This window comes from Schistocerca nitens, chromosome 6, assembly GCF_023898315.1.
Source record: "Schistocerca nitens isolate TAMUIC-IGC-003100 chromosome 6, iqSchNite1.1, whole genome shotgun sequence".
Taxonomy (NCBI): domain Eukaryota; kingdom Metazoa; phylum Arthropoda; class Insecta; order Orthoptera; family Acrididae; genus Schistocerca; species Schistocerca nitens.
This window is the reverse complement of record NC_064619.1, coordinates 16,823,917-16,851,532: the sequence shown is the minus strand read 5'-3', so window position 1 is coordinate 16,851,532 and position 27,616 is coordinate 16,823,917. Positions and strand designations below refer to the sequence as shown.

Genomic DNA, 27,616 nt, shown 5'->3' with positions numbered 1-27,616 from the left:
TCTGTAGCTGATGAGAGCATCGCATCTGAAAAATGGGTAGTTAAATAACAAATAATATATTCGAATATTGCACAAGTGTCACATGTTCGTCAATCATAAAAATTTATATTTTGCACCAGTTCCCCCTCTCCTCTCTCTCTCTCTCTCTCTCTCTCTCTCTTTCTGTCTCCCTCTCCCTCTACCTCTCCCTCTCACCCTCCATACGCTTCGCTTTCACAATACTTGTATATCCTGGTGTGTGCATGTGTGTTTGTGGAGAATTATGTGTCCTGTTTTTCTGTACTCGTTATAGTTTATGTTATTAACTTTGTCAATTGAATATTTGGTAAATTCTCACATTAACTTATCACAAGGACTGAAAGTTGCAGAATATTGGTTTGTTTCGGTGGGCTAAATAATGTAAAAATCAAATAAACATGACGTACAAGGTGAGAGAATCATATAAATGTTTGAAAATGTTACACGCGACCAATCGAGTTTCAGACCCGCTACCCTTTTTCGAATCGTCTGCCGCAAAGTACCATTTCTGCACCAATACAGCACCTTTGCCTTCTGGAAATGGTTTATGAACTCGCGGTAATACACTAATGGCCATTAAAATTGCTGCACCACGAAGATGACGAGCTACAGACGCGAAATTTAACCGACGGGAAGAAGATGCTGTGATACGCAAATGATTAGCTTTTCAGAGCATTCACACAAGGTTGGCGCCGGTGGCGACACCTACAACGTGCTGACATGAGGAAAGTTTCCAACCGGTTTCTCATACACAAACAGCAGTTGGCCGGCGTTGCCTGGAGAAACGTTGTTGTGATGCCTCGTGTAAGGAGGAGAAATGCGTACCATCACGTTTCCGAAAGATAAAGGTCGGATTGTAACCTATCGCGATTGCGGTTTATCGTATCGCGACATTGCTGCTCGCGTTGGTCGAGATCCAATGACTGTTAGCAGAATATGGGATCGGTGGGTTCAGGAGGGTAATACGGAACGCCGTGCTGGATCCCAACGGCCTCGTATCACTAGCAGTCGAGATGACAGACGTCTTATCCGCATGGCTGTAACGGATCGTGCAGCCACGTCTCGATTCCTGGGTCACCAGATGGGGACGTTTGCAAGACAACAACCATCTGCACGAACAGTTCGACGACGTTTGCAGCAACATGGACTATCAGCTCGGAGACCACGGCTGCGGTTACCCTTGACGCTGCATCACAGACAGGAGCGCCTGCGATGGTGTACTCAACGACGAACCTGGGTGCACGAATGGCAAAACGTCATATTTTCGGATGAATCCAGGTTCTGTTTACAGCATCGTGATTGTCGCATCCATGTTTGACGACATGGCGGGAACGCACATTGGAAGGGTGTATTCGTCATCGCCATACTGGAGTCTCAACCGGCGTGATGGTATAGGGTGCCATTGGTCACACGTCTCGGTCACCTCTTGTTCACATTGACGGCACTTTGAATAGTGGACGTTACATTTGATGTGTTGGTGAATGTGCCAACACCTTGTAGATAGAGGAGGCCGAAAATGCACGCTACCTAACGCAGACGGGCGTGAATTCTGGAACAGGATAAGTAGTGAATTCTAATAAGAAAAGTATGCAGCTCCTCGAATACTTAACTTTTATTTATCCTTGTTGTGAATACAGCATTCTTGATGAGACATTTCATACGATAACTATCAAACTATGTAAGGCTAATGGCGCCTTGCTAAGTCGTAGCCATGAACTTAGCTGAAGGCTATTCTGTCTCTCGGCAAATGAGAGCAAAGGCTTCGTCCGTATAGTTGCTAGCAACGTCGTCGTACAACTGGGACGAGTTCTAGTCCGTCTCTCGAGACCTGCCGTGTGGTGGCGCTCGGTCTGCGATCACACAGTGGCGACACGCGGGTCCGACATGTATTAATGGACCGCGGCCGATTTAAGCTACCACCTAGCAAGTGTGGTGTCAGGCAGTGACACCACAACATTTCAGATGTGTTACGACCCGTGGCTCTACCCTTCACTCGATCCCTACGAAACCCTACATTTCTGCAGGATAATGCACGACCGCATGTTGCAGATCCCGTATGGGCCTTTCTGGATAGAGAAAATGTTCGACTGCTGCCCTGGCCAGCACATTCTCCAGATCTCTCACCAATTGAAAACGTCTGGTCAATGGTGGCCGAGCAACTCGCTCGTCACAATATGCCAGTCACTACTCTTGATGAACTGTGGTATCGTGTTGAAGCTGCATGGGCAGGTGTACCTGTATACGCCATCCAAGCTTTGTTTGACTCAATGCCCAGGCGTATCAAGGCCGTTATTACGGCCAGAGGTGGTTGTTCTGGGTACTGATTTCTCAGGATCTATGCAATCAAATTACGTGAAAATGTAATCACAAGTCAGTTCTAGTATAATATATTTGTCCAATGAATACCCGTTTATCATTTGCATTTCTTCTTGGTGTAGCAATTTTAATGACCAGTAGTGTATTTAGATTTTAAGCTGATCCGCTTATCAACGCCATATTAATTTTGTTAACTGAAAGCTGTTTCTTCGCGGGACTGTTAGTGGTGTCAGCCCAACGTTCCCCTTAATTCATTAGCGGCGCGCGCGCGGTCTGTGATCCCCGCTGGGGGGCAGTCTAGTCCACGGCCCACGCCCCTGGAGGGCGCTCTTCTTATGTTTCAGGGCGGCACCCATTCATCACCATAATGTTTGCGGCGTGAGTCACGGCCCTCTGATGCACGTTTTGAGGACCCTCCCTGGCGCTCCACCCCTCGACGTCCGCCGCTGCACCCAGCGACCACGCCCAATAGCCGACCACACCCTGAAAACCGCCGTCCACCCCCGCAGACATTATTTCCGGCGTTAACGGCCACTGGCGTTGCGGTCATGTTGCCGTTCTTTCCTTCCTCGTTGTCATCTGATAGCAGCCAGTTTTACGACCGCTGTGTTTCTGGGACCATCCTGTGTGCCGTAGCCCGACGGCAATTCGGCAGCTCACCATCGCGAAACCGCCAAGCCGATAACCGAAAATCCCGCAGAGAGCGGACGCAACGACTACAAGCAACGTCATCCCAAATCAGCACTGATGAATAAAGCCAGAATGGTCTTACATAACAACACGCAATCAGAGTTCCAAATCAAAATCCAGGTTCAGAAAAGCGAGATATGAGTGTACGAGGTGTGGCTAGAAAAAAACCGGACTAGTACTGGTGAAACAATAAAACGAATGCAATAAGGCTGAAAGTCGCGTGGCCTGTCACGTGACTCTCGCTCCGCCTACTGCTCGAGTTTCATCTGCCTCCTGCACTCAGTCTGCCCGTGGCGTCTGTTTTAAGTAGTTGACGTTTTGTCTGTGCGTCGGAAAATGTTGAGTGTACAGAAAGAACAGCGTGTTAACATCAAATTTTGTTTCAAACTAGGAAAATATGCAAGTGAAACGTTTGTAATGTTACAACAAGTGTACGGCGATGATTGTTTATCGCGAACACAAGTGTTTGAGTGGTTTAAACGATTTAAAGATGGCCGCGAAGACACCAGTGATGACACTCGCACTGGCAGACCATTGTCAGCAAAAACTGATGCAAACATTGAAAAAAATCGGTAAACTTGTTCGACAAGATCGCCGTTTAACAATCAGAGCAGTGTCTGAGTTAACAGGAGTTGACAAGGAAAGTGTTAGGCAGATTCTTCATGAAAGTTTCAACATGAACAAAGTGTGTTCAAAAATGGTTCCAAAGTGTCTCACAATGGAACAGAAGGAACGCCGAAGAATGATTTGTTCTGACATCCTGGAAAACATTGAAAGTGATCCCACCTTCTTACAAAATGTTATTACTTGCGATGAATCGTGGTTTTTTACTTACGATCCCGAAACTAAACGCCAATCGATGCATTGGAAAACTCCTGGTTCTCCACGACAAAAAAAAGCACGAATGTCAAAATCGAAATTCAAGGCAATGATGATTGTTTTTTTTTTGACATCAAAGGGATTATGCACATTGATTGGGTACCAGAGGGACAAACAGTGAATCAGCATTACTACATTAGCGTCCTGGCTACCCTACGTGAGCGAGTACGGAGAAAACGGAACGATTTGTGGAGAAAAAAGTCATGGATCCTTCACCAAGACAATGCCCCAGCTCACAGTGCGTTGTCAGTGAAGACGTTTTTGGCAAAACACAACATTCCCATCTTAGATCATCCACCCTACTCACCTGATTTGGCCCCCTGTGACTTTTTTCTTTTCCCTAAAGTCAAGTCAGCTTTGAAAGGAACTAGATTTGAGACTGTTGAAGCAGTAAAAGAAAAAGCGACGGAAGTAATGTATGGACTTACCGAAAATGATCCGCAGCACTGCTATGAACAGTGGAAAATTCGTATGGAGCGGTGTAGAGACCGAGGAGGAGAGTACATTGAAGGAGATAACATGAAATTGTAAATAATTGTAAATAAATGTTTTTTCCAGCATCAGTCCGGTTTTTTTCTAGCCGCACCTCGTATTTGAGAATCGACGTAACGAAGGCTTCAATGACGAGTTACGAACTGGCGATCCGAACACTGGCCGGGTATTTATATCCGATAGAAGTCTAGACAGACAGGTTTAGTAATTCATGGCCAACGAATTGATATGATAAGATATGCCGATGATATAGCTGTCTTGGCTGAAAGTGAAGAAGATCTTGTAGTCCTACTGAATAGAATGGATAAAGTTATGGGGGAAGAATATAATATGAAAATTAATAAAGGAAAATCAAAAGTAATGGCATGCGACAAAAAAGATAAAGTGAAAGTCCAAGTTCATGTAGGCAATGAACTGCTTGAACAAGTTGATAAATTTACTTATCTGGGCAGTAATATTACCAGGGATGGAAGGAGCAAGGCAGAAGTGAGAAGTAGAATTGCTCAAGCAAAGGCTGCTTTTAACAAGAAGAAAAACATCTTAACATCTAAGAGCATCAGCCTTGAAATCAGGAAAAGATTTTTGAAATCATATGTGTGGAGTGTGCCATGCTATGGGTGTGAAACATGGACTCTCGGGACAGAGGAAGACGAGAAGCTAAATTCTTTTGAAGTGTGGTGCTATAGAAGCATGCTCAAAATAAAATGTATCGAGAAGGTCACAAACGAAGTGGTTCTGGAAAGAGCAGGTGAGAAGAGAAGCTTCTGGAGTTTCATTGTTTTGTTAAAAGAAGAGTGCAATTTACAGCCCATCTATTAAGACATAAAGGACTCCTGAACACAATCATAGAGGGATATGTCGATAGAAAAAGACCAAGAGGAAGACCACGACTGAGGTACATGGATCAAATCGTGAAAGATGTGGGATGTAACACCTATAAAGAAATGAAGAGAAAAGCTGAAAGACGCACAGAATGGAGACAAGCTGCCATTGTAGCTGTTGCAAACAAATCCTTGGATTGACCATTACAGAAGAAGAAGAAATCTAGTGGCCTTCTCCGTGTGACATGCTTGCCGAAAGCGGAATTATGCGACGTACAAATATAAGGGGCAACCAAATGAAGACTAAACACCCGCCACAACGCCACCCTGCAATGGTTCCATTCAAAAGTAATCACCAGACGCGTTAAGACATTTATCCACTGGCAGACGTCCACGCATGTCTTTCTTCCGGTAGACAAAGATGTGGGATTCACCCCCTGAAAGATCCGGGCTGTACGGAAGATGTTGCAGAGTTTCTCATCTAAATTGCTGAAGTGCAGCCTTCGTCCGTTTGGCAGTGTGGGGGCGGGAGTTATTGTGCAACACGATGTTTCCTCTCTTCGTCGAGCGTCGAACCGCAATCAATACGCAACGCTGTGAAAACACTTTGCAGACACTTCGATGTGCCATAAAGTCAAAACGCCCAGGAATGCCATTGGACGGACTCATCCTGTTGCATAATGACGTTTGGCGACGTATGACAAAATCATAGAATAGTCTTTATCGTTTGGCACCCTCTCTGGGCACCAGACACGACACTTTAAGTGACATCTCTAATGATGTATGGCATTGGTCTTAAATGTTGTTTTTTTACCCCACTTATCACAAAAAATGATTCACATTGTGATAAGCATGAATACTTCTATTTATATGTCGACAGGCTTGAGATATCAGCGAACAAGTGGTTAATGGTATGAATTTTTACCGATAGCCTTTGAGAAACTCGTCTTCAGGGCTAGTTTTGTCTTCAGCTAGCATTCGTCGCCCGTGGAGTTATTCTTCCGATATAAACAGCCGCAAGTCCACTTCACAGTAATATTTCCTATATTATAAAGTATACGTTGAGTACGTCATTTCTTAGTTACAACGAGTTCTAATGATTATATGCTGAGAAATGCTGATTTCCTGCAGATTTTTAAATCTTTTTCACCCCAAGTTTTGTGTTTCCGATTCATTGGTATGAATATTTACCACCCCGTAGCTCATGATACAGTTTGAAGTACTTAATAAATTGAGCAGCTTCATTGAGTAATACTGCCAAAGAGTACATACAACACGCATTTCACTGTTATATTGGCTAAAACATTTCGGTACTTACAGGATCAACTGAGCTGCAGGAAGGTGAGGGCTCTGCTACTTTTTGTTGTCTTTCGTATACACATACCAATCACAGGCGGAATGGGTGACGAGCACATGCCCTGAGAACAATCTGATTATTTTTAACAGTGAGCCCGGAAAGTAACATATGGTACTCTTGATTCAGAGTACAGAAAAGATCAGATTTTAACGAGGTCAGTGTCCAAGTTGCTTTTAGACTTGTTTATCGTACGAGGTGGCACTTGAGAATTGCAGACTAAGAGTGTGAGTCAGCATTTCGTCTGGCATTTGTCGACTTCAAGGAAAGTTGTGACTCCGGTTCAATTTGAGAGGAAATCAGATCTACATTTATCAGTTTGTTAATAAACGAAAGGCTATAGCTTTAATTCCAATTCAACAAGAGATCGGAAAAATTACAATTTCACAAGGAGTTATACATCGTGTCACCATTTTACCAAAACTGTTTACTCCTAGAACTGTAATTCATTGGCGTCGATGTGCTCCTATTTTTCTGCTTTCCCTCGCTCGGGTGAGATTTTTCTAGTGAATCATCTTCCACAGACAAAACATTATATTTGACAGGTTTTAGGCCTGTAAGATCTCGATGTATGGAATTGCGGAGAGTGCTCTGTCTTTTTTTTCTCTTTGGCTAGCTGTATGGCACTTTTAAATTCAGAAGTTCCGCTTATGTCAGAAAGCGGTGCAGGGCGGATCTGGGAGTTTAATGCCTAAACGACGTCGCGTTCATTAGAAACGATAAGTCTACAAGAGAAGCTCGTATTAGACAGGGATGAAGCACGAAAGCGGATGTGGTTCTTTTGAAGGAAACATCTTAGCGTTCTCATGAAATAAAGTAACTTAAAATTAGGGAAATTAATTCATTGTGTATATCCTTACTCATGAAGTCAAGCGAGCATTATTATACCAAAGAGTTACAGAGTTTTCCTTCACACTGTGTATTAACACTAGAGCACAGCTCGTAGCCCAGCCATCTTACAAAAGTATGTTTCGTAGGCAAAGTTGTGAACTGGCAATGTGGCAAATAAGAGGGGCATTTGAAAAGCCCATGCAAAAATAAAAACTACTTACGTTTGGGGTAGACCTTTTTTTATTTTTCGTCATAGTCTCCTTTTAGACTTATACACTTGGTCCAATGCTGTTCTAATTTGTCGATCCCTTCCGAATAATACGAATTGTCCAAGTCTGCAAAGTAAGCTATTAGTTCCTGCAATCACCTCTTCGTTTGAATAAAACCTTTCTCCCGCCAGCCATTTCTTCAGATTGGGGAACAAATAGTGGTCCGAGGGAGTCAAGTCTGGGGAATAGTGGGGATGTGGAACGAGTTGGAATCCTATTTCCATTAATTTTGCGACCACAACTGCTGAGGTGTGTGCTGGTGCATTGTCGTGATGGAAAAGAACTTTTTTGCGGTCCAATCGCCGGCGTTTTTCTTGCAGCTCGGCTTTCAGACGGTCCAGTAGAGATGAATAACATTCACCTGTAAAAGTTTTACCCTTTTACAGATAGTCGATGAGGACTATCCCTTGCGAACCCCAAAAGACAGTCGCCATAACCTTTCCGGCCGAAGGAATGGTCTTCGCCTTTTTTGGTGCAGATTCTCCCGTGGTAATCCATTGTTGATTGCTGTTTGGTCTCAGGAGTATAGTAATGTATCCATGTTTCATTCACAGTGACGAAACGACGCTTAAAGTCCTGCGGATTCTTCCTGAACAGCTGCAAACCATTCTTGGAACACTTCACACAATTCCGTTTTTGGTCAAGCGTGAGCAATCGAGGAACCCATCTTGCGGATAGCTTTCTCATGTCCAAATTTTTATGAAAAATATTATGTACCCGTTCATGCGAGATGCCCACAGCACTAGCAATCTCACGCACCTTAACTCTTCTGTCATCCATCACCATTTTATCAATGATTTCTGGAGTCGTAACCTCCACAGGGCGTCCAGAACGTTCAGCATCACTTGTCATATGGCCAATACGAAAATTTTGAAAACACTTATAAACTGTTCTAATCGATGGTGCAGAGTCACCGTAATGTTTATCTAGTTTCTCTTTAGTCTGCCGAGGCGCTTTATCTTTCATAAAGTAATGTTTAATCACCATACGAAATTCGTTTTCGTGCATTTTTTGACAATCACTCGACTTCCTTGATTCACACGAATGTCAAACACAAAGAAGTAGACCAATATGGCTGAAACTTGGTGTGCGTTGTTTCCAAAGATGCTACTAACTAAACATGACCTCGATACGCGCCGGTGGTGCCATCTCTCGGACTTTGAACGGACTTTTGAAACGCCGCTCGTAGTGTACACATTTGTGTCGACCGAAAGCTTAACTATTCCCGCAACATATCTGAGGCGATCGGAAAATCTGTGAAGGACGGACGGGTGGAGAGAAAATATAAACTAGAGCAATTTGAACATCGTATCGTGCTGCCTTACGATTTAGACGCAGTATTAGAATCGTGACGTAGTCCTCTGGTGGTGTTCTTTCCCACAGACAAACATAGCGCTTTATTACGTCCAGAGGGGCCATTGTTCAACTTCCGCAAGTACAGCGGAAGTCGTGGTGCTATCCATATTCGTCAAAGTCTCTTGTCCATTACTAAATAACAACCGCGGGAGCAGTAATTTTGTGATAGGCTCTTCTTGAAGAGCAATCAGCTCCGGTAGTTAATGCGGAGCGCTCTGAAACGCCGAATCATCAATCAAGGAGCGCGGAAGCGCCTCTAGCGGCGGCCCGGGGAGCCTGCGCCGTGGGTGGACGGCGGACGCCGCCTTCCTGCCTCTAAATTGGCGTGACGTCAGCGGGCGCGTGCCCTGCTGCCGGCCGGGGCATTCCACCGCTCGCACGCTCCGGTCAAGCCGGACTTCATCTACTCGTACTGACCGAACAAGACAAGAGCCGTAGGCGTACACTGAGACATCCCCCAGGAAGGGGGCGCAGAGGTGCGATGGGAAACGGTACGTAGTCGGTTCGAATGCTTTTCTTTTCTTTTTTTCCCCCCATTAGTCCACTGGTTTGATGCGGCCCGCCACGAATTTCTCTCTAGTGACAAGCTTTTTATCTCAGAGTAGCAACTGCTAACTGCGTCCTCAATTATTTGCTGGGTGTATCCCAATCTCTGTCTTCCTCTACAGATTTTACCCCCTACAGCTACTTCTAAGGCGCTGCAGCCATCGACTATCCAGCTGATCCCGGCGGAGGTTCGATTCCTCCCTCGGGCATGTGTGTGTGTGTGTGTGTGTGTGTGTGTGTGTGTGTTTGTCCTTAGGATAATTTAGGTAAAGTAGGTGTAAGGTTAGGGACTGATGGCCTTAGCAGTTAAGTCCCATAAGATTTCACACACATTTGAACATTTGTTTGAGCTATTTCTAATACAATGCAAGTTATTCCCTCATATCTCAACAATCTTCTATCATGCTGCCCCTTCTTCCCGGCAGTGGGTTACACAAGTTCTTTTCCTCAGCCATTCTGCGCAGATCCACCTCATTCCTTCCCTTATCAGTCCACGTGAGTCTGAATTGGTTTCAGGGTTTAATATTGAATATGGTGTAGGTGGTTTTACTTTGATTTTTTTTTGGCTAAATATGCTACAATTGTTTTTATGAGAGCCGGCCGAGGTGGCCGAGCGTTTCTAGGCGCTACAGTGTGGAACCGCGCGACCACTGCGGTCGCAGGTTCGAATCCTGCCTCGGGCATGGATGTGTGTGATGTCCTTTGGTTAGTTAGGTTTAAGTAGTTCTAAGTTCTAGGGGACTTATGACCTCAGATGTTGAGTCTCATAGTGCTCAGAGCCATTTGAACCATCACGCCCATTGTGCATTCCGACGGACTTGGGCAATTCCAGCAAGACAATTCGACACCCCACACGTCCAGAATTGCTACAGAGTGGTTCCAGAAAAAGTCTTCTGAGTTTAAACACTTGCGCTGGTCAGCAAACTCCCCAGACATGAACATTATAGAGCATATCTGGGATACCTTCTAACGTGCTCTTTAAGAGAGATCTCCATCCATCGTACTCTTACGGATTTACGGACAGCCCTGCATGGTCGATGGTGTCAATTCCCTCCAGCACCACTTCAGACATTAATCGAGTCCGTGCCACGTCGTGTAGCGGCACTTCTGCATGCTCGCTACGGCAGTGCACTATATTAGGCAAGTATACCAGTTTATTTGGCTCTTCAGCGTATATCGAATACGGGGTAAACAAATTGGAAAGCGTCGCCACTGCGTGGTACTGTGCCATTAAGAGAGCCGGTGTTGCGGTCACGCAGACGTGTAGCGGGCTGGCGGCGAATGAGGTGCTCAGAATGCGGCGGTTGTGCGAGGCGCCGAGCGCACGGACTCACGGGCTACGTACAGGTGCGCGTCGCGCGCACAAGTCAGGCTTGTTTTATGAGGTCTGCCGGGAGGGGGAGATTCCGCAGCGAGCAGTGACACGCGCTCCAGCTCCAGGGCGCGGCGGGTGGTGGGTGGCGGCAGCGGCAGCGGCCAGCCAGCTCAGCGCGTCACCGCCTACGTTCCACAGCCCGCCACGGCACCGGCTTCGGGTGCGAAACGACTTCATTAGGCCGGAGGTGACGGGCGAACGGCCTGTCGCAAAGCATTCCTCCCAGTGGCTGTGGCTGCCTTCTCACCTGCCAATTACGCGAAGGTACAGGTGACACGATTATCCTCTCTCCATCTCGATCCGCTTACTTAAACATCCAAAAAAGTGTACTTTGATTTATGGCTCCAGTAATTCTTCAGCGGCTGAGCTACAGCATCTGTCAAGTGCCTTCAGATGTAAAGATACATTTAATGGCTTACCTTGTACAGCGTTAGGCAACGGCCCTGCCGCAGTGGATACACCGGTTCCCGTCAGATCACAGAAGTTAAGCGCTGACGGGCGTGGCCGGCACTTAGATGGGTGACCATCCGGGCCGCCATGCGCTGTTGCCATTTTTCGGGGTGCACTCAGCCTCGTGATGCCAATTGAGGAGCTACTCGACCGAATAGTAGCGGCTCCGGTCAAAGAAAACCATCGTAACGACCGGGAGAGCGGTGTGCTGACCACACGCCCCTCCTATCCACATCCTTAGCTGAGGATGACACGGCGGTCGGATGGTCCCGATGGGCCACTTGTGGCCTGAAGACGGAGTGCTTTTTTGTACAGCGTTGATGGCGACATTCCAAACTACCAGTTCGCATTATTTGACGAGCCGCGACACGGTCGCTAACAGAACAGTGATGGAAAAAGTGCAAAATAAATTTCTTTTATATCTTTCTATGATCACAAAATTTTTAGGTCCTTAGACTGCCGGTTTCGGTTAGCGACGACCATCATCAGATCTCGGTACCGATTTGCTGCTTCAGTTTACAGAGACTTCTGACTCTATTGTAAGCGCGGCATAACCGGACGATCGCCCATACAAGTAGTCGCCGCTTCTGACGGTTCATAACTTCGGCGATGTAATGGCAACCGGTGTGTCCACCTTTGCACGACCGCTGACACTAACACGATACACTGGCGGCTTGGCGTCCAAGGAAACTCACGTACGATGCATTACATGTCGAGCAGGTCATCCAGTTTACTCCGTTACACACACACACACACACACACACACACACACACACAAAGGGGGAGAGAGAGAGAGAGAGAGAGAGAGAGAGAGAGTAAGCTTTCATGTTTGTGCCTGGGACGTATTTTCCCACAACATATCACAAGTAGCTCCAATCGCCCCATCGCGACCAAGGTTTAGGTAGGTTGCTCTTGGTTGCAAGGCGAATGCCGGAAGCGGAGATGCCCTCCAGCAGTCTTCTCAACTGTCTGATTCCGAAGTCGCTGAGACTGGGCCGATGAGAACAGAGAAGGATAATGAACTGATCTCGAGTAGTCAGTTTTGCGCAGTAGCGCAGGGCAGCTCGTTCTGTATTATCACGTAATAGGGGGGAGAGCGTGGCAGGTATGGTACGCGAGTTGGGATGGAAGTCATTAAAGCAAAGACGTTTTTCGTCGCTGCGAGATCTATTTACGAAATTTCAGTCACCAACTTTCTCTTCCGAATGAGAAAATATTTTGTTGAGCCCAACCTACATAGGTAGGAATGATCATCAAAATAAAATAAGAGAAATCAGAGCTCGAACAGAAAGGTTTAGGTGTTCGTTTTTCCCGCGCGCTGTTCGGGAGTGGAATGGCAGAGAGATAGTGTGATTGTGGTTCGATGAACCCTCTGCCAAGCACTTAAATGTGAATTGCAGAGCAATCATGTAGATGTAGATGCAGACGAAATGGGTATACAAAACAAAACCCAAAAATACTTGCGGTTCGGTCAGTGTCCTATCGTTCTCTACTTAGCACTGCCTGCTGACTAAAGACACAGCGCGCGATCCTTTTAAAGCGCTGCAAGGTAGACGGACGGCCGGAAGAGGTCACGGCTGTCGCTCACCTTGGCAAGGACGCCGGCCTCTGAGGGCCCCGGACTGTGTGAATCATCTGCCGGCAGCTCTAGCGTCCTCCGTGCGGCTGACACACACACACACACACACACACACACCGGCCTCACGCCAAGTTCCTCGTGCAGATCTGCGGCGTCCGAGCGGTACCTGCCCCCCATCCCCTCTCCCCCAATTAGTGCCCATCGGATGTCGGCTCGTAGTGGTTATCGGTTCGAAGAAAAGACTTCTTTGGCGCGTGCCCGCTAAAAGTTACGACCCTGCTGCCGCGGCGCTCTAACTCGCCGATAACGCGAGCGTCCGAACAACACGAGATCGCTCCTAGCGCGCAGTAGCATTCCGCGGCGTAGCCGGTTCGCGTTGTCAGAGGACAAAAGTTTTGCCCTTTTGGGATACGCGTTCTGGCTGCGTAACTTACTATAACGTACATGGCACAGAAAGACAGCTGATCTCAAACCTAGAGCAACCTGCCATTGGGATTTGCAATGTACTGCTTGCGGCGGACTGCAATGCAGAGGAGCTATTCAGTGCGATGTTTGTCACAAGGGACTATCTGACCTGAAACTTTCCTGGCAGATTAAAACTGTGTGCCGGACCGAGACGCGAACTCGGAACCTTTGCCTTCCACGGGCAAGTGCTCTACCATCTGAGCTCCCCTGACAGGTGTTTGATTTCACATTCTCCGTATAGCTTAGACTGATTCAAGCATAAAAGATCCGTGTACTATCGTATTTCACAACGAGAGACTGTACGACATTTACGCTTACAGCTCTGGTTCGCAAGTTGGTACGGATAGGTGACTGATTAGAGGAGGTGACAAGGCTCTGTTCATAGCTGGTGTGATAAAATCGTGCCTATTTTCTCTGCCGAGTGGCGGCTTGCGGCCACGCGCCCCTAGCCCGAAGCCTCAGTAAATGGTCGGTTAGCCGCCGGGGTCCAGGGAGAGCCGCACAGTGACTGATGCTAGCTGGTGTCATCTGGCGAGAGGCGGGGGGCCGGCGGCAGCGTCCTCGTTGCGAGGAAGCTGCGATGCGACACCCCCGCAGTTCCGGCGCCGCCGCCCACTCCCCAGTTTCCGCTTCCGGTCGGAGCAGCCCGCGTCCATCACGCCAGCCTCGGGGACGGCGCGCCCCGCCGTGCGGACGCAGGAGCTGGGCGTGTGTGTGCCGCTCCAAGCCAAGGCGGGGGGCATCAATCCACGTCCTCCCCCACCTCTCTTTCATTTCTGCTGTTCTTTTGGGCGCACTCTTCCCAAACATGTCTCTTGAATAATCATCTCGTGCTGTTGCACTTCTTCTTCTTATATCCGTGATTGCTATCAAAATAGGATGAGAAATTCCGCCGTATGCAAGACACCTTTTTAGTTTTGTTTTACCTACACATGTTTCGGCACTTTTTGTGCCATCTTCAGTGGGTTATTTTTTATTTTCTTACTGTAAAATTGTTCTTACATATGAATATTTAGCGGAACTTTTGGCACATTATATTTACATTTGTGAACCAATAATTGTTGTAAAATAGTATACATGATTTGTTCACAGTTCACAGTTGACATATTTACGATCGAACTGATGAGCTGTGTGTTGTTTATAACATTATGTCTAAAGTACTAGTTATAACTTAATTGGCAAAAGAGTGGATGTATGCATCAGTTTACATATCTTACATGATGCTGTTGTTGTTGTGGTCTTCAGTCCAGAGACTGGTTTGATGCAGCTCTCCATGCTACTCTATCCTGTGCAAGCTTCTTCATCTCCCAGTACCTACTACAACCTACATCCTACTGAATCTCCTTAGTGTATTCATCTCTTGGTCTCCCTCTACGCTGCCCTCCAATACTAAATTGGTGATCCCTTGATGCCTCAGAACATCTCCTACCAACCGATCCCTTCTTCTAGTCAATTTGTGCCACAGACTCGTCTTTTCCCCAATTCTGTTCAATACCTCCTCATTAGTTATGTGATCTATCCATCTAATCTTCAGCATTCTTCTGTAGCACCACATTTCTAAAGCTTCGATTCTCTTCTCCAAAGCATTTATCGTCCATGTTTCACTTCCATACATGGCTGCACTCCATACAAATACTTTCAGAAACGACTTCCTGACACTTAAATCTATACTCGATGTTAACAAACTTCTCTTTTTCAGAAACGCTTTCCTTGCCATTGCCAGTCTACATTTTATATCCTCTCTACTTCGACCATCATCAGTTATTTTGCTCCCCAAATAGCAAAACTCATTTACTACTTTAAGCGCCTCATTTCCTTATCTAATACCCTCAGCATAATCCGATCTAATTCGACAACATTCCATTATCTTCGTTTTGCTTTATTCGATGTTCATCTTATATCCTCCTTTCAAGACACTTTCCATTCCGTTCAGCTGCTCTTCCAGGTAATTTGCTGTCTCTGATAGAATTACAATGTCGTCGGCGAACCCCAAAGTTTGTATTTCTTCTCCATGGATTTTAATTCCTACTCCGAATTTTCTTTTCTTTCATTTACTGCTTGCTCAATATACGGATTCAATAACATCGGGGACAGGCTACAACCCTGTCTCACTTCCTTCCAACCACTGCTTCCCTTGGATGCCCCTCGACTCTCACATCTGCCATCTGGTTTCTCTAAAAATTGTATATAGCCTTTGGCTCCCTGTATTTTACCCCTGCCACGTTCAGAATTTGAAAAAGAGTATTCCAGTCAACATTGTCAAAGACATTTGTTTTGGTAGCTTGTCTGCTACACAATCTACAACTTCTCATCTGCAAACTGCAAAATGTAATTTTTATTTTTCTGTCTATTACGCATTTACAAACGGAATTGAGTATATACCACGTTTTTTGTGTGTAACTTACGATTATAACGTTGTAGTGCGTTCTCATATGTTGTTGGCGAGGTGAATAGGCTGATTTCGTGACCTAAGGTCGCTTGAAACTGCTCTTTTTCCGATTTTTCAAAACATGGCAAAGAGTTCTTCGTACTGTAGTACTTCCCACCTCCGCCAGCGTACTTGTGCTAAAACCCGAACAGTTCTTCAACATGAACAGAGCACATGGAGCAGTTCTAGGTGTCCGTCATTAATCACTGCAAAATGAAGCTCATTGGATTCAAGCAACCATATGGCTTCACTAAAAATCGAAGGAGAGACATTAGTAGAAGAAACTAAAGAATTCGATTATGTAGTCTAAGGCGCTGCAGTCATGGACTGTGCGGCTGGTCCCGGCGTAGGTTCGAGTCCTCCCTCGGGCATGGGTGTGTGTGTTTGTCCTTAGGATAATGTAGGTTAAGTGGAGTGTAAGCTCAGGGACTGATGACCTTAGCAGTTAAGTCCTATAAGATTTCATACACATTTGAACATTGTTTCGATTATGAAGGAGACGAGAGTTCGCAAGACTGTCGTCTCAAGGGACACATCACGAGCAGATTGGCTGTACGTACGGTGCCCCTCTCGGAAGACACATCCTGCTTCTTGCTGTGTTTTGCACCGCTCTGGCTGCGGTAGCGGAGACGGAGAGACGTGTGTACCGTTCCAAAGCTGCGTGCCGTAGTCGTCAGGGCGCATGACAAGGAAATAGCTCTCTTTAGGCCCAACAGCGGTAGTCTCTGACATGTGGAACGACACACGCACGCTATAAATGCTCTTCTCCCGCTCGAAAGTTTGAGACTACGGAATACGCTTCCTCTCTCCAAATAGCCGACTTCGCAGAGAGAAAATGTTTCTGTAAACAATAGTAACTTTCACCATCAAATGTAATACGTCGTGTGGTTGAGAAAGGGATTAATAAAAGTATCAGAGGGCAAATTGTTTGTTTTTACTCGAGAATCAACAACATTATCGCGATCAATAACTGGGAAGATTACGCAAGAAATAGATTTTCATTGTTATAGTCGCGTTTACTATTCAGAACGAACTAAACACTGTAGTATCATCCATTGCAGCAAATCTGGATACGTGATTGGTTCAGCGTATGCACAAAAGTACTTAATTTACAAGTTCTTCTTCTAGGAATACACAAATGTTTATACTGCGCTGACGGAAGGTCGATAGGACCACACGGTTTCCGACCATATTAACGTGTATTGACAATCACGTCTCTGGCGGGGAACTTTTGCGTTGCTGTAACTCCTTGAGTATTATTTTTGTCAACACGAACAACGTCTAAGGAACCCCAGTTTTGGCCACCACGGACATCAATAGAAGTCAACGCAGAAGGAAAGTTAATATCACGAAGAAGTGCAAATGGTTCAAATGGCTCTGAGGTCATCAGGTTTACAACTACTTAAACCTAACTAGCCTAAGGAAATCACACACGTGCATGCCCGAGGCAGGAGTCGAACCCGCGACCGCAGCAGCCGCGCGGCGCTAGAGTGAAGCGCCTAGAACCGCTCGGCCACAGAGGTCGACTTTTCCATTACAACGCAAGGCGTCACTCAAGTCTGCGCACCCGAGGAGAGTTCGCAAAACTCCATTGGAGTGTTCTTCTTCATCCACCCTACAGCTCGGATCTCGCACCTTCCGACTTCCATCTGTTTTGCCCGATGAAGGATACACTCCGGGGGAAGCAGTACCTGGATGATGGGGAAGATGTGGATACAGCAAGATGTTCGCTCCGACATGGACCAGTAGACTGTGGTACCGTGCGGGCGTAAAGCCCCTTTCGGTGAGGTGGCGTAAGGCTGCCGCACTGATCGGAGATTAAGTCGAAAAGTTATGTTTTGGCATCCTGATTAAAACCATCGTGCTTTGAGAAAAAGAAAAGAAAATAGGGTGCATTACTTGTCGAACACTCCTCGTATTACAAGTTGTACGTCAGCAAATGTACCGGGTCATCAAAAAGTCAGTATTAATTTGAAAACTTAATAAACCACGGAATAATGTAGATAGAGAGGTAAAAATTGACACACGTGCTTGGAATGACATGGGGTTTATTAGAACCAGAAAAAAACCAAAGTATTGCTACACGCGTGAAAGATCTCTTGCGCGCGTCTTTTGGTGATGATCCTGTGCTCAGCCGCCACTTTCGTCATGCTTGGCCTCCCAGGTCCCCAGACCTCAGTCTGTGCGGTTATTGGCTTTGGGGTTACCTGAAGTCGCACGTGTATCGTGATCGACCGACATCTCTAGGGATGCTGGAAGACAACATCCGACGCCAATGCCTCACCATAACTCCGGATATGGTTTACAGTGCTGTTCACAACATTATTCCTCGACTATAGCTATTATTGATGAATGATGGTGGACATATTGAGCATTTCCTGTAAAGAACATCATCTTTGCTTTGTCTTACTTTGTTATGCTAATTACTGCTATTCTGATCAGATGAAGCGCCATCTCCCGGGCATTTTTTGAACTTCTGTTTTTTTTTCGGTTCTAATAAAACCCCATGTCTTTCCAAGCATGTGTGTCAATTTGTACCTCTCTATCTATATTATTCCGTGATTTATTCAGTTTTCAAATTTATACTGACTTTTTGATGACCCGGTACTTTTATTTTTTGTCGTATTCGAGTGAGCTATCGCCGGTAGAGCAGGGTGAGGTGTAGGGCGTAATGCGGCGGTCCTGGAGAGGCGAGGGGCCACAGGAAGCGGCTATCTGGAGCGTCCCCACGTTACCACCTCCCCGGTGGGCTGCCGGGCCCCCACAGTAGATAAGGGGCGGCGACGCCCCGGCCAGGAGCACGGCGGCACAGAGGCGCTCCTTGTGGCCGGCATCCTCCCACGCACGCCGGCCTCTGCGACGCTGGCGCCTCCCCCGTGCCGCGCCGCTTTTTGTCTCTCGACAATACGGCTTCATTTGGTGGCTGCCCCTCCCCTCCCCCCCACCACGCCTGATAAGTGGCCGCCGCCACGTGCTCCGTGTACTTTGCCCCGCCGCTGAGTGGTACGTCCTCCAAGTAGAGCAGCACGACTCGGCTTGACCTGGCAGACCTCGCCGTTTGCTGACTGGAGGCCCCTACTGAAATCCTACTTCTCAACAGAATACACTGAGGGGACGAAAGCCACGGGATAGCAACATGCACATACATGGATCACGTACTCGTGGTGCACATATACAGATGGTGTTTTTTTTTTTTTTTGGTCATCAGTCTACTGACTGGTTTGATGCAGCCCGCCACGAATTCCTTTCCTGTGCTAACCTCTTCATCTCAGAGTAGCACTTGCAACCTACGTCCTCAATTACTGTCTTCCTCTACAGTTTTTGCCCTCTACAGCTCCCTCTAGTACCATGGAAGTCATTCCCTCATGTCTTAGCAGATGTCCTATCATCCTGTCCCTTCTCCTTATCAGTGTTTTCCACATATTCCTTTCCTCTCCGATTCTGCGTAGAACCTCCTCATTCCATACCTTATCAGTCCACCTAATTTTCAACATTCGTCTATAGCACCACATCTCAAATGCTTCGATTCTCTTCTGTTCCGGTTTTCCCACAGTCCATGTTCCACTACCATACAATGCTGTACTCCAGAAGTACATCCTCAGAAATTTCTTCCTCAAATTAAAGCCGTCTTCGGAATTGTGTGGATGATGCTTTTCCGAAAGTCAGATGGTATGTCGTCAGACTCATATATTCTACACACCAACGTGAATAGTCGTTTTGTTGCCACTTCCCCCAATGAGTAAATTGACACACAATATTTTTAGCGCAACGGAATCTGACTTTCAATAATCCCTACAAAAGAATGGCCCTGACTAACATTAACCTATACCTTTCACGAATCACTTACCTCACAAAAATCTTCGTTACTCAAGCTACTGCAATACAGAGAGCGCCACTACTGCCAGCTAAATAAAAGATTCAAACTACTGAAGGCACCAACTACTGATAGGCATAGTTAGCAAATGAAAGATTTTGATAGAGAACAAACAATGTATTTACCTTAATAGTGTTCAAAAGTCATAATATATATATATCAGTTCATGATATCCAGTCTTACAAATTTACTGTCTCTGTCCAGATCATCCGCTCTCAAAACTCCGCCATCTCACCCCCCACATCCATCACTGCTGGCGGCTCACCTCCAACCGCGCAACCCTACGCGCTGTTAACATCCAACTGCCCTACACTACAGTGGCGAATATTGCAACAATGCCGACCAGCCTCAGACTGCACACAGCACAGTCAGTGATTTTCATACAGAGCGCTACGTGGCGTTACCAACATAAAAACCTAAACAGCCTACTTACAATGTGTGCTCAGGTGATTCATACGAAAAGGTTTCCGACAGCCCAAGGCGAGAATTAATAGACTCTTAACGCGGACTAGTAGTTGGAGCTAGACGCATGACACATTCCATCGGGGAAATCATTAAGGGGGGTAGGACGTCAAACGGGACGACTTGGAGCAGGAGAGACACCACAGGATATTTTAATTTCCACTGTCTATACTTTTAAAAATAAATTCATAAAACTTTGTCAGAAAGACCAGAAATGATTCAGGATTTACACTTATAGTCATGGAAGTTCGCCGGCCGCTGTGGCCGAGCGGTTCTAGGCGCTTCAGTCCGGAACCGCGCAGCTGCTACCATCGCAGGTTCGAATCCTGCCTCTGGCATGGATGTGTGTGATGTCCCTAGCTTAGTTAGGTTTAAATAGTTCTAAGTATAGGGGACTGATGACCTCAGAAGTTAAGTCCCATAGTGCTTAGAGCCATTTGAACCATTTGATGGAAGTTCAAAAATATAAGAAAATAATTTATTTTTTTACATTTGTGTTTCACATTTTGTTCACTTAGTATTGGCAGCATTTGTTGCTATAGGTACACTTTTCTTCGTAAGTAAGGGAAATTCTTCGATGAATTTTGCATAGCATACAAGCCATACTTACCGGTGTATGAATCTCTAGAATTTTCCAAATCTGTTAAAAACTGTGGTAAAAATTGAGATAATTAACTATAAAATTTGAGTTTTTTCTAAACATAAAGTTTAAAACGTAACAACTCGTTCATTTTTTCATAAATTAAATAGATTCCAGAGTTTCAGACACCTGTAAGTATGGTTTGTATGCTGTGCAAAATTCATGGAACAGTCTCTCTTACTTATGAAGAAACGTGTACCTATAGCATCAAATGCAGTCAATAGAAGTGAAAAAATGGTGAAATTTCACATGTAAAAAAAATATTTTGTTATTTTTTTGAACTTCCACTCCTACGAGTGCGAAACCTGAATCCTTTCTGGTCATGCTGACAGAGTTTTATGAATTTATTCGTAAAAGCGTAAAAAATGAAGAGAATAGAAGCTTTCGACATGTGGTGCTACAGAAGAATGCTGAAGATTAGATGGGTAGATCACATAACGAATGCGGAGGTATTGAATAGAATTGGGGAGAAGAGGAGTTTGTGGCTCAACTTGACTAGAAGAAGGGATCGGTTGGTAGGACATGTTCTGAGGCACCAGGAGATCACAAATTTAACATTGGAGGGCAGCGTGGTGGGTAAAAATCGTAGAGGGAGACCAAGAAATGAATACACTAAGCAGATTCAGAAGGATGTAGGTTGCAGTAAGTACTGGGAGATGAAGAAGCTTGCACAGGGTAGAGTAGCATGGAGAGCTGCATCAAACCAGTCTCAGGACTGACAACAACAACAACAACAACAACAACAACATAGACAGTGGAAATTAAAATGTCCTGTGGTGTCTCTCCTGCTCCAAGACGGCCCGTTTGACGTCCTACCCCCCTTGAGGAATTCAATATTCTGAGATCCATGGTGTAAAGAGTACGCTGAGAATACCACTTTTCGGGCATTATCTCTCACCGCGGACAACTCACAAGAGAACCTCCCCATCGCACCCACCTCAGATTGTTATAATTTGGAACAGTGGATAGGCCTTGAAAGACTGAACACAGATCAATTGAGAAAACAGGAAGAAGTTGTGTGGAACTATGAAAAAATAAGCAAAATATACAAACTGAGTAGTCCATGGCCAACATAGGCAACATTAAGGATACTATGAACACAAGAGCGCTGTGGTTCCGTGGTTAGCGTGAGCGGCTGCGGAGCGAGAGGTCCTTGGTTCAAGTCTTCCCTCGAGCGAAACTTTACTTTCTTTTTTTTCCGCAAAATTATGATCTGTCCGTTCGTTCATTGACGTTTCTGTTAACTGTAATAAGTTTAGTGTGTGTTTTGCTACCGCACCGCAAAACCGTCCGATTAGTAGACGAAAGGACGTGCCTCTCCAATGGGAACCGAAAACATTTGATCGCAAGGTCATAAGTCAACCAATTCCTCCACAGGAAAACACGTCTGATATATTCTATACGACACTGGTGACGGCATGTTCACATGACAGGAATATGTTGTCGACCCACCTAACTTGTACACTTGGCGAATGGGTAATTCTTCTACCTTGCCCGATTTAGGTTTTCTTGTGGTTGTGATAATGACTCCCAAAAAAGTGATGAAAACATAAGAGTGTGTCACATAAACTGCAACAAATGAATGCAGCAATTTCACAATCGCACAGTTTTTTCTGTGCTCTGTCAAAACATAAGTTTTTAACGTTTTCAAATTTTTCTGTATGTAGACCGTCAAATCTTGTATATGTCCAAGCAAATCTGAACATGTCCTGGAATTTTGGAGAGCGAAGTTGGTTATGTGTGGGTGCCTGAACTCTGATAATTGTCTGAAAGTAAAAAATTAAAATTTTCACTCGAGGGAAGACTTGAATCAAGGACCTCTTGCTCCGCAGCTGCTCACGCTAACCACAGGACCACGGCGCATCTGAGCTCACATTATCCTAAATGTTGCCTATCTTGCACAGAGACTACTCAGTTTGTATATTTTGCTTATTTTTTTTCATAGTTCCACACAACTTCTTCCTGTTTTCTCGATTGATCTGTGTTCAGTTTTTCAAGGCCTATCCACTGTGGCAACTTATAACTAAATCTGAGGGGGCTGCGATGGGGAGGTTGCCTTGTCAGTGACCGACGTCCTTCACTTAACAAGCGAGAGAGCGGCGATTCGCTAGAGCTGTCATTGCGAACAGACTAGCAACACTGCGTGAAATAACAACAAAAATCAATGTGGGACGTACGACGAACATATCCGTGACGACAGTGCGGTGAAATTTGGCGTCAGTGGGCTGTAGCAGCAGGCGCCTGACGCGAGCGCCATTGCTAACGGCACCACATCGCCTGCAGCGCGTCTCCTGGGCTCGTGACCGTGTCGATTGGACCTTAGACGACTGGAAAACCGTGTTGGGGTCAGATGAATCCCGATTTCAGTTGGTAAGAGCTGATGGAAAGGTTAGAGTGTGGTGCAAGCCCACGAGGGCATGGACCTAAGTTGTCACCAGGGGACTGGGCGAGCTGGCGGTGGCTCCACAATGGTGTGGGCTGTGTTTACATGGAATGGACGAGGTCCTCTGTCCCAACTGAACAGATCATTAACTGGATATGTTTATATTCGTCTACCTGGAGGTCATTTTCAGCCATTCGTGGACTTCATATTCCAAAAGCAACGATGGAATTTTTACGGAAGGCAATGCACCATGTCACCGGGTCATAATAGTCCGCGACTGGTTTGAAGAACATTCTGGACAGTTCGAGTCAAAGATTTGGCCAGCCAGATCACCCGGCACGAATCCCATCGTACATTTGTGGGACCATATCGAAAGGTCAGTTCGTGCTGAACATCCTGCACCGGCGAAATTTCCACGGTCATCGACAGTTTTAGAGGCAGCAGGGCTCAATATTTCTGCAAGGGGCTTCCGAAGACTTTTTGAGTACGCGCCAAGTTGCTCCACTACACCGGCAAAAGGGTCCGGCGCGATATTAGATCTCATGACTTTTGTCGCCTCAGTGTACATTAGCCGCCATCATCAAGTACGGGTCTCGACATTTAAACTGAATACCATCTTAAAGCGATGTGTGGGAAATGACTTGTAGCCCAGGAAAATGCGTATCTTCTTTCTTAGCATTCGGCGATGGTCTCTAACGTAGGAGTCGACGTTTATTCAGAAGGTTCGTGTTAAAAAATACTACGGCTGTCTTTAATCCAGACGATACGATATTCGGTAAAATTGAAGACGTCTAAGTAGAAACGTCTTTAGATCGAACTTAGGTATGAGCACAACACTGTTTTTTCTGGTCATGATCAGATTAGAGACGGAGCTCCTTTGCCTGACTATACTTAAGAATTATCACGTGCTATCACATTTGTATAAACTGCTAACACTCACATATATGAATGGTTGAGGATGAATTATTTCAGATCCGAAAATTACGATTCCATCATTGATGAAAACATGGAAATATATCTGTAACTAATTTAACATCAGAAGCTCTTGCAATTCTCGCGGCCGTGTAGCGGGGACCCCATATTGTAGCGTGGAACAAGAATTATGACGTTACTTGCTTGTATCGCATCTAAGAAACACTGCGACAGATAATAGAAGCCCCAGTACGTTACTGAAAATGTACTAAGAACAATCAGGAACTGGATCTCAAGAGTTTACATTTGTAGTCGAGAACTCACCAAAATATATTCTCCAGTAATAAGCCCGTCGGTTGTGATCCAAGAGAAATAACAGTAAAAGGAACAGTGTAACTTGAATGTAATATCATTACTTAGTAATGTACTCCAACATAATACATAAACCTCCATTACAGCCTGTTATTTCACATAAACAGTGGAGAGCGCCTCTCGTTGGCAGTGTTAGCGGTAAATTACTGTGTGGGAAATTAGCTCACAACAGGAACTCTTCAAAATTGTTTTTTTCTTGAGGAGAAAAAGAACAAGATTATTGATCTTTGAGAGCTACAGATCTGAAACATTTTTGTTGCCAGGAGAAAGTGGGGTAAAGTAGCCACTCTCAGGTAAATTAAGTTTTTATCAAATTGTGGCTATTGATAGAAGCCTGCGACTTACAAATTTTACATATACAAGGTATCACATCAAACATTTTTAAGCGAAAATGAAAATGATACATAGCAACTATGTGCATTTTACTGTGTGCTTACATACTGACCACTTTTCCCGACCTAAGGGGGTAATGTCGCCAGTGCTATCGCATCAGGATTCCATGTTTATTCTTCTGATTTCTGGATATATTTTCTAGGCATATTGATGCCATAACATCTGAAAGAATACCAAGCGGTTGCAGTATACCGTTTTCAATCGATTTTTTTATGTTAGGCCAAATATAATGGAACAGAGACGGTTTTGAATAACATAAATTAGTTAATTCGAAAGCGCCACTGAGGGATAGAATGACGGATGATAGTTTTGTATATAAAACTATTTAGAAGTCAGTCTCATTTATAGTAATAAGAGTGATATGTGGAAGTAACTATGGGATGAAGACCTTGGACACTTGTTGTACGAATATCGTGGGCACTTTTCCTGATCGGACGCCATTTCGGTATTACTGGTTCACTGGCGAAACTATCAGTCTAAAAGGAACAAGAAAGAACTACATTTGTAGACCAAAAGACATTGATTAAAATCTGATATTGCAAAAGTGTAAGGTAACAAGAATAATATGAATTGACTTATCTTACATCAGACGCCCGAAAATGAGTAAAATTTTTACTAAAAAAATAACGGAACAAGTTTCTTCTTTTAAACTCATCGACAACATTGATGGTGTGTATTAGTTCTAGTCAGACCGCTTCTAGGCAGGCAGCAACAGTATTCAGGCCAAAAAATAATGCCTACTTTTCACGCCCTAGCCAATTTGCCCACATTCCCCTATGAGTATGGAACATTTTGTTTCTGGTTTTACTTAGAATAATTTATGAATATGCAACTGTGTATGATTTGCAATTTGTCTTCCTCCCTCCCCCTTCCCTCTCCCTCTCCCCCGCCCCCCCCTCCCCCCCTCTCTCTCTCGTTCTCATCCTCCCTCTTAACTTCCTCTCTTTTCTCCATCTCTGCCCCCACTCACTCTGTATTGTCAATTGCCAAATATGAGTCTCATAAGGCCAGACACATTTTTAACTTAATTTTCTACAAATGTATCTTCATGTAATATCGTGTGCTAAGTATCTTGATAACACATTCACTGTAAAAACAAAGCAAATATTTTGGATGAGACTAACCTTAACTTGAACCACACACCTGTTTGTATCAGATAAGAAGCTGCTTATGTGGCGCGAAATGTATCTGTAATGCAAGTTTTGAGTGATTCTTTCCGCTCGGGTCTAAATAGAAACTGAGCCCATCCTTTTTTCATTCCTAATCGATAACAACATAAAAGCTGACTACTGCACGTGCGCAGCATATGGTTCCAGAGGAGCTGTAGTTAATTACTTGTTCCCAAAAAAGGTCGCTAGTAACACTTCTTATCTCCAACATATTTATAATTAGATATTGTAAGGTTTTTTTTCCCCTCAGTAAGTTATTTCCTGTGATGGATGTCCCCAGTTGTTGCCCTTGAAGACCTGTCACAAAGCGCTCGCGTCGCTCGTTTTGCTCGGTGTATGGCAGCCGGTGTCGAGTGTCTAGGCGCTGCACTTCAAAACAAGACACTCTCTCGTTGCGCAGAGTTCATTACCTCGCCCGCCAGACACCGAGATGCCCGCCGTCTCCGACCGCAAAACCACACGGAACTACACAAGAAGTCGAACCAACGACCACCCACGTCTTAGCGGATCACTCTTACTTCTTTGTGTGCTGCAAAAGGGCCACGCCCTCCATCTTTTATAGACTGACTTCAAACGATAGCACTGCACTCAAATTGAGATTCTACAAAATTTCGGTAAAGAGCACAGGTCGTTTCTGTCTACAAAAGGTTAAGAGAACGGCTCGACAGAATTACCGGTCAATAATGTTAACATCAAACTCTTGCACTATCGCCGGCCGCGGTGGTCTCGCGGTTCTAGGCGCGCAGTCCGGAACCGTGCGACTGCTACGGTCGCAGGTTCGAATCCTGCCTCGGGCATGGATGTGTGTGATGTCCTTAGGTTAGTTAGGTTTAGGTAGTTCTAAGTTCTAGGGGACTGATAACCACAGCAGTTGAGTCCCATAGTGCTCAGAGCCACTATCTTAGAGCATATCTCAAACTTGAGGCTTCGTTCAAAGAATCGTCACGGAATCAGAAAATATCGATCGTCTGAAACATAGCCTACTTCATTCACACATGATATATATAGCAAGTAGTACATACAGGTGAACAAATGATCAGCAAGGATACAATTATGTCCACATAAAAACCAAAATGTGGCAACGGTCTTGCAGCAGCGGCTACACCGGTTCCCGTGAGATCGCCGAAGTTAAGCGCTGTTGGCCGTGTCCGGCACTTGGATGGGTGACCATCCAGCCGCCATGCGCTGTTGCCATTTTTCGGGGTGCACTCAGCCTCGTGATGCCAATTGAGGAGCTACTCGACCGAATAGTAGCGGCTTCGGTCAAGAATACCAGCATAACGACCGGGAGAGCGGTGTGCTGACCCCACGCCCCTCCTATCCGCATCCTCCTCTGAGGATGGCACGGCGGTCGGATGGTCCCTATAGGCCACTCGTGGACAGAAGACGGAGTGCTTTTTAAAAACTAAGATTTGATGATATGAAGTACTTTCTTAGGTGACTGGCTCGAAGAAGTTTTGACTAATATAATCCAGCGCATTTTCCTAGACGGCAACTGTTCAGTAGAAACGAAACTGGCATCGGTTGCGCCACAGGTAAGCG

At 45.4% G+C, this 27,616-nt stretch overlaps 1 protein-coding gene and 1 pseudogene across 2 annotated transcripts in view; both read left to right on the top strand.

Annotated features, from left to right (window-relative positions):
• The window catches only part of LOC126263044 (uncharacterized), a 483,472-nt gene that overhangs the window by 119,760 nt on the left and 336,096 nt on the right, over positions 1–27,616 (top strand). The gene's annotated exons all lie outside the window — the stretch shown is intronic.
• On the top strand, positions 11,381–11,498 carry LOC126264010 (5S ribosomal RNA; annotated as a pseudogene).